At 38.7% G+C, this 8,439-nt stretch overlaps 1 long non-coding RNA gene across 1 annotated transcript in view; it reads right to left on the bottom strand.

Annotated features, from left to right (window-relative positions):
- Positions 1-3,171: 3,171 nt before the first annotated feature.
- Positions 3,172-8,439, bottom strand: part of LOC122554365 — a 29,585-nt gene continuing 24,317 nt past the window's right edge. The window contains exons 2-3 of the long non-coding RNA XR_006312977.1: positions 3,394-3,440; positions 3,172-3,291 (exon numbers count right to left, since the gene is read on the bottom strand). This is a non-coding gene — a long non-coding RNA (uncharacterized LOC122554365). The remainder of the gene's footprint in view (positions 3,292-3,393; positions 3,441-8,439) is intronic.

The following is an 8,439-nucleotide window of genomic DNA, read 5'->3' as shown; positions in this document are numbered from 1 at the left end:
TCTGAACCCTTTCAAGTTTCACAACATCTTTCCGATAGGAAGAAGACCAGAATTGCACTCAATATTCCAAAAGTGGCCTAACCAATGTCCTGTACAACTGTAACATGACCTTCCTGCTCCTGTACTCAATACTCTGACCAATAAAGGAAAGCATACCAAACGCCTTCTTCACTATCCTATCTACCTGCGACTCCATTTTCAAGGAGCTACGAACCTGCACTCCAAGGTCTCTTTATTCAGCAACACTCCCTAGGACTTTACCATTAAGTGTATAAGTCCTGCTAAGATTTGCTTTCCCAAAATGCAGCATCTCGCATTCATCTAAATTAAACTCCATCTGCCACTTCTCAGCCCATTGGCCCATCTGATCAAGATCCTGTTGTAATCTGAGGTAACCCATTTCGCTGTCATCTTTTAAAAAATCATTTTAGTTTAGGAAGCTGTTCAGGTATTAAAATCAGATATTGGAAGTTTAAAATGGAAACTTTATATTTTCTGTAATTGTAACAATCATATCTATAGCCAGCAGTTTTAGGCATCCCCAGAAGTGGTAACATGTTTCCCTTACTGAATCCCTCCCTAATTTGAAAGAACTCTATCAGGTCACCTCTATTTTCTCTTCTCAATATAATAGTACGCCAGTCTGTTCAGTCTTCCCTAATAATATCACCTTCCCTTTATAGGCCACAAAGCCAATGCGATTAATTGCAGAGTAATCAGTTGTTTGAATAAAAAAAAGATACTTTATTGTCACATAGGCAGCACTGAAACCGCCAGTTACGTTTCACCTGGGAAACGTCAGTGTCAGCCAGTCGCTACATCTCTCGTAGATTGATTTACAGAAGAAGTCAGGCTTTATGCCAAGATCAGCTGGAATCCAGGCACATCCTTGTGAAAGATGGAATTTCCATCTGCTGGACTGCTGCACCATTACTGGTGAGCAGCAAACTTAGGCTCTGCAATATAGAAAATCAAATATCCTTTACTCTAGAAACTGCTCAGAAAAGCATCCAAAAAAAAAAGGCAGAGCGCAAAAGGGAACAAGTAAGAATGAAGACCGAGTCTCAATTGAGATTTGCCATATGGAGAAAATAAACATTTTAAGTCTTAAGTTGTTTTTGTGATCAATATTTTTGCAGAACCTGTTTATGACTATCGCTAACCATTTTCAAACTGGTCAAATTAATATTTTTTATTTCATGTAATGGTCTGCTAACTAAAAATTGCAGCACCATTTAGCTTGCACATGATGATCAATTCTCACAGACGTTAAAGTTACACAATTTCGGGCAAACCCTTAAATTTCACCATTTACCAAAGCTTGTACATTGAATGTTTCATAACTTGAAGTTCTGGGATGGACATATTTAAGGTTTAAGCATGTTCCAAAAATAAAGCCATAATAAAATTTGAACAATGTTCTAAGTCTCCGTGTGGAAAAATAGGACCAATACCATTCAAATATATTCTGAACAATCTGCATGACGTTGAACTGTTAAGCACTAACAGTTCGAAAAATGGCAGAATGCTAAGTCTTTTTTATATGAATTGAATGAATGATGGTGATGCTGAACAATCTATGCTCTTCTGAGCTGGAGGGAAGACAAATTTTCCAAGACCATCCAGTATGGTGAACAATTAATGGCTATGAGTAGCATTATGAAAGGTGGGTTGAAGCAGCGATTGTGTCAGTCTTCTTGGAGGCAGAGACTGATCTGAGAGGCCAAGAGATGATAAGATGTATTTCATGGGAAAAACATTTGTGATCGGTATGGTGATTTCAATAGCTATCTATGACTGAAATCAAACAAGAAAGAATAGGCCTGTTGGTTCTAATGGCTTTTTCCAATTACTTTTCATTTTGTCCATTGAACAGGCACATTCCACTTACCTGGGACAAATCACCCATTAAGGAGATCCAGTACTTGATATGACAAATTTCATTAATCTGGTGAAAGAGAATTGTTAATTTCCTTGACTCTCTTGAACTAGCACCTAAAGATATGTAAATAATTCATTGTTCTTACAAGATTTCATGCAATATTCAATTGTGCAAAATAAGTTTTAGTAATAGGAAAAAAAATCGCTAAGTCTAAATAATCATAACATTTACATCATAAATGGATCAATGCTAAAGGACAAAGAATATGTTGACATTCACTTGGTCAAATTTACCCATTTACTGTTTAATTTAAACCAATGACACTTTGCATTTTTCCTAAAATTTCATTAACTGCCAGAAATCAACCCCAAAATTGATTATTTTATTCTAACATTTTAAATGGTGCATGGTGATTTCAATAGCCTATGTTAGAGGTGCACAGACATATGATAGTCTAGGTTGTGCTCTCTGAGGCAACATGATATTGCTGGCAAATATTGCATAATTAATCTTAAAGAAACCAAAGGAAAGGTAGCCTTTTTAACAATTACTTAAGGTGTTATTTAGTTAATAGTTACATTTTCACGCAGCAGTGATCATCACACCAGCTGAGAAATGAGAACAATAGGTTGACTACTCATGTATGACTGGATTATTAACTATCAGTGAATATCTTTTGAATATTTGCTTTCATCTATTGAAGTAACTCAAATTGTTATTTCATGTTTGTGCATGTTTTACTTTCTGCAAATTATTGCTGCTGCTTCCCATAATGGAAATAGATGTACAAGTAATAAGTCTTGTTCTCAGTAAACATCACTTCTGACTGCCTGAATTGCTCACTTGGCAAATGTTAGTTAGTATGCCAGAGTTGTAAAGACCAGGAACATTGTAGGTTTAATTTCTGATCTGTAGGCAGATTTGGTGCCAGTGTGCCAGTTGCTTGCTTGTAGGCTTACAAAGCAGCCTCAGTTTGAAGTCATTGACCTTATTAACAACCGGCCACAACTGCACAGTGTCTCGGTGCAGCTCAGCAGATGGAGGTTTCCCAGTATTTGACCATACAGTATATCAGAAGATGTGAAGGCTGTAATCATGGTCCAGTCATCCAGATTATTGTTATGTGGCACTAATATCAAACTTAACTTGTGTGATTCTCAGCCTAACCCTAATCCTAACAACTCCAGCAGCTATGGAGCAGATCAGAGTATACAAATTCACACTCCGATGTGAAATGACAGATCAATAATACCTTGAATTATACATGGAAAGAAGCTAACTACCTGAGATAGCTTTAGGACCTTTCCAATGTGTTGCTAGCCTTTATCTGTGTTGACTCCAGAGTCCATTTTGAGGCTGGTACCACCTTGTTGTTGCCAGGTATTAAAGGTGAATATTGACCCCTGTATCTTTGTGTAGAATGAAATCAGTCAGAACAGAATGATAATTTATTGAGCTTTATTATTGTATGAGACTGTTTAGAAATAAATACTGTGAGAAATTATAATTACCTTTAAAGCGTAAGGTTCTTTTCATTCTTCAACAGTTCCAATTATTCCTTTGTGACCATAAAGAATTTGTAATCAGATTGAATGCCAGTAAAAAAATTATTGTACTGCACTTATGAAGAATTAAACTGTCAGGCACACCATTGTTTAAGATGCAAGTTCAGGATATACCAGGTAATTGTAGACCATCTAATTTAGTGTCACTTGTGGCCAAACATGTTACAGTTCATAATTCAACATGAAACAAGTGAGCAATAGAAGTGTAAATTAGTGAGCCTTATTGTATGTAATATATGTTCAATAAGCTTAATCTGGTTTTTTTAAAGAAATTACTGAGTAGATTGAAAACAAGAATGCGGTAGATATAGGATGCATGGACTTTCAGCACTCATTTTCAGAAGACATACAAAGTGTCTCACAAGAGGTTTGTTTGAAAAATTCAAGCATAAAAGCAAATGGGTCAATATGGTTAGAACATTGGCTGATGGTCAGGGAAACAAAGAGTTACGATAAATAGGTGCTCTGCAGACTGCAGAGAAGTTGCAAGCACTTAATAATGTCAACCCTCTAAGTGCATGAAGTCTGGAATGATGCAAGAGGCAGATGATACTAGCAAGAGGACAATGGCTTTTACTATCACCAAGCATAGAGGACTGCACTGTCACTGTAGTCGACTATTCCACAGGTCACAACATAAAATACAAATATATTTCCCTGTCTCTAAGGTAGTCAGGTTTTAAATAAAAGGGTCTATCAACCAGATTTCTTTAATAAACATAATTATTGGTTTACTATTTTGTTTTATTTGTTCATGGGATCTGGGCATTTCTAATGAAGCCAACATTTATTGCCCATCCCTAATTACCCTTGGACCAAGTGGTTTGCCAGATCATTTCGGGGAGGTAATAAAAAGTAAACTACGTTGCATCTGAAGTCACTCATAGACAGATTTTCTTCCCTAAAGGGTGTTATATTAGCTTTTAAATATAATACAGGTTTTTTAAAAATTCATTCATGTGATGAGGGCCTCATCAGGCAGGCCAGCATTTATTGCCAATTCCTAATTACCCAGCGGGCAGCTAAGAGTCAACTACATTGCTGTGGGTCTAGTGTCACATGTAGACCAGACCAGGTAAGAATGGCAATTTCTCACCCGAAAGTGAACCAGATAGAGTCATAGAGTCGTAGAGATGTACAGCACGGAAACAGACCTTTCGGTCCGTCCTGTCCATGCCGACCAGATATCCTATACTAATCTAGTCCCATTTGCCAGCACTTGACCATATCTCTCTAAACCCTTCCTATTCATATATCCATCTAGATGCCTTTTCAATGTTGCAATTATGCTAGCCTCCACCACTTCCTCTGATAGCTCATTCCGTACACGTACCACCCTCTGTGTGAAAACGTTGCCTCTTACGTTCCTTTTATATCTTTTCCCTCTCATTCTAAACCCCTGTCCTCTAGTTCTGGACTCCCCCACCCCAGGGAAAAGACTTTGTCTATTTATCCTATCCATGCCCCTCATAATTTTATAAACCTCTATGAGGTCACCCCTCAGTCTTCGATGTTCCAGGGAAAACAGCCACAGCCTATTCAGCCTCTCCCTATAGCTCAAATCCTCCAACCCTGGCAACATCCTTGTAAATCTTTTCTGAACTCTTTCAAGTTTCACAACATTCTTCTGACTGGAAGGAGACCAGAATTGCACACAATATTCCAACAGTGGCCTAACCAATGTCCTGTACAACTGCAACATGACCTTCCCAACTCCCATATCCTCAATGCTCTGACCAATAAAGGGAAGCATACCAAATACCTTCTTCACTATCCTATCTACTTGCGACTCTACTTTCAAGGAGCTATAAACCTGCACTCCAAGGTCTCTTTGTTCAGCAACACTCCCCCGGACCATCAAGTGTATAAGACCTGCTAAGATTTGCTTTCCCAAAATGCAGCACCTTACATTTGTCTAAATTAAACCCCATCTGCCACTCCTCAGCCCATTGACCTATCTGATCAAGATCTCGTTGTAATATGAGGTAACCTTCTTCGCTGCCCACTACACCTCCAATTTTGGTGTCGTCTGCAAACTTACTAACTATACCTCCTATGTTCATAGCAAAATCATTTACAAATGATGAAAAGTAGTGGGCCCAGCACCGATCCTTGTGGCATTCCACTGGTCACAGGCCTCCAATCTGAAAAACAAACCTCCACCACCACCCTCTGACTTCTACCTTCAAGCCAGTTCTGTATCCAAATGGCTAGCTCTCCCTGTATTCCATGAGAAATGTTTTTTTTCTGACAATTGATAATGGATTCATGGTTATCATTAGATTCTTAATTTCAGAAATTTAAAAATTGAATTCAAGTCCCCCCATCTGCCATGACGGTCCTCAGAACATTACTGTGTCTTTGAATTAACAGTTCAACAATAAAGCATTAGGCCATCAGTTCCTCTGGGAAAGAGTAAGAAAACACTAAAATATTTCAGAAAGATAGAATGAGTTTAGGAGAAGGGCTAACATTTAGTAGATGCAATTTAATATGATTAACTGTGAAATAACATATTTTGGATGCAAAAGAGAAAGGAATTAGAGTGTGCACTCAATTGAAAGTTGCTAAAAGATGCGGATAAACAGAGACATAATTTCCTGAAAGCATGACTGCAGATCGACAAATCCATTTAAAAAATGGCAACAGCATTTTGGTCTTTATTAACTGGAATATGTCATTGTTGGATTTTCCTTGATAATGATGTCTACTCAGGCTCTGTAGTGGGCCTTCATGTGACTGAATATGCTGATCCTGGCACACAGATCTTTGGGCTCCATGGACATGTGACCATGCATTCAGGACACGAGTTGGCCATTCAGCCCCTCAAGCCTGCTGTGCTATTCAATAAGACCATGGCTGATCTGATTGTAACTTCAAATCCACATTCCCTTCAACACCGATAACTTTTCAACCCCTTCTGAACAAGAATCTATTTGATTTTTCCTTAAAATATTCAAGGACTCTCCATCCACCACCTTTTCAGGAAGAGAGTTCTCTAGACTCATGCGTACAGAAAATAAATCACACCACTTGTGTTTTAAATGGGTGATCCCTTATTTCTAAGCATTAACCCCTAGTTCTACATATTCTCATATGAAGAAATATCCTCTTCATTTTGATGCTGTCAAGAGCCTTCAGGATTGTATGTTTCACTCAAGTCACCCCTTATTCTTCTGAACTTCAGTGAATACAAACCATATAGAAGGAACTCCAATGAGGTACTGGGATTTGGAGTGCAGGTTTTTCTTCCTTTTTTTTTTCCTTCTTCCCCACCACTCTGCCTCATTATTGAGACACTGGGACTCAAAACCAAGATGCCTTTTGATAGATAAATTGTCGTCATTTTGGATAATTGCGAACAAGTGCCTCCCAAAAGCTCCCTCTGGTGGCACAATTATTTACTGTCAAGTTAGAAAACTAACTGCAGTTGCCGCAATGACAAAATAAACTGACCATTATAAATACAGCTGGCATACACTGCAGTGTCATGGCCCAATCTGCACTAGATTTGTAAGCCACTTTTGATCTCTTCAATTCTGCATTCCTGGCATGTTCTTGAAGGTTGCCAATACGAAACTCATTATTCAACTTACACCTGGTCAGCCAAATATTCTACCCACTATATATGTTGTTGGATTAACTCTGGAATATGTTGAGCACTTCCCATACATTGGCAGCCATCTCTCTCACAAGACCACCATTGACAATGGCAGTTAACAGTGATGTGGAGGTGCCAGTGTTGGGCTGGGTTGGACAAGGTCAAAAATCACATGACATCAGTTTGTAATCCAACAGATTTATTTTAAAATACAGGCTTTTGGAACCTCACTCATTCTTCAGGTGCTAGTGAGAAAGGAGCCATCTGACACAGAATTTACAAGTAAAAGATCAAATGGTCATACAACTGATGCAAACATTTTGAACAAACCTAAGATGGCTGTTAAATCTTTAAACAGTTAGAATAAAGATGCAGGTTTCGATTGATTAACATACAAATCCCAGAACTTCTTTTAAGTTACTACTCTGAGATAACCTAAGATTTATCAGTCTAAAAGAGGTGATATCTCAGGTCAGACAATGCATTTTCGGTGTGAGGTCTTGTTTATAATCTGTCTGTGTCTTAACCTGGAGTCAGACTGGTTTTGTTTCCAAATTAGAAATTTATAAAATGCCACATTGACTGACTGTCTACAAATTGTGTGCTTTTTGAACAAAATATAATGTATCTGCAAATACAATTCTGCAAATGTTAGTTCATCCTGTAGATTTATATGTGCGTGTGTGCATGCGAGTGTGTGTGTGTATATGTGTGCATAAGAGTGTATAGTGTGGTGTGGTCACCTGTAGTGCGACACAAACCCAAGATCCCATTTGAGACCATCCTCATTAGTATCAAACTTTGATATCAGCCTCTGCTCAGCAAGTCTACATTGGTGTGTATCCCAAAGGTGGCCTTGGAGGATGCTTACCTGAAGATCCAAGGCCAAATGTCCTTAACAGCTGAAGTGTTCCCCCACTGGGATGAAGCATCCCTGGTTCCCTCCAAGTGGGGGAACACTTCAGCGGTCAAGGACATTTGGCCTTGGATCTTTGAATAAATGTCCTCTAAGGCGGACTTCAGGATACACAACAACGCAGACTCGCCAAGCAGAGGCTGATAGCCAAGTTCGGTACTCATGAGGATGGCCTTGATTGGGATCTTGGGTTCATGTCGCACTACAGGTGACCCCATCACAATATACATACTCTCACACAAACACACTGTCCCTCACACACATACACTCTCACATACACACACACATACACCCTTTCTCAAACACACTCACATACACACACACTTTCTCTGTCTCACACACACATACATGCTTTCCGTCACCCACACACACTCTCACACAAACACACTATCCCTCACATAAAAAACACTATCTCTCACACACACATACATTCTCTCTCAAACACATACACTCTCACATACATAAGTACACACAC

Source organism: Chiloscyllium plagiosum, chromosome 11 (assembly GCF_004010195.1).
Source record: "Chiloscyllium plagiosum isolate BGI_BamShark_2017 chromosome 11, ASM401019v2, whole genome shotgun sequence".
NCBI lineage: Eukaryota > Metazoa > Chordata > Chondrichthyes > Orectolobiformes > Hemiscylliidae > Chiloscyllium > Chiloscyllium plagiosum.
Note: the sequence above shows the minus strand (reverse complement) of the source record. Positions and strands in the feature narration are given on the sequence as shown.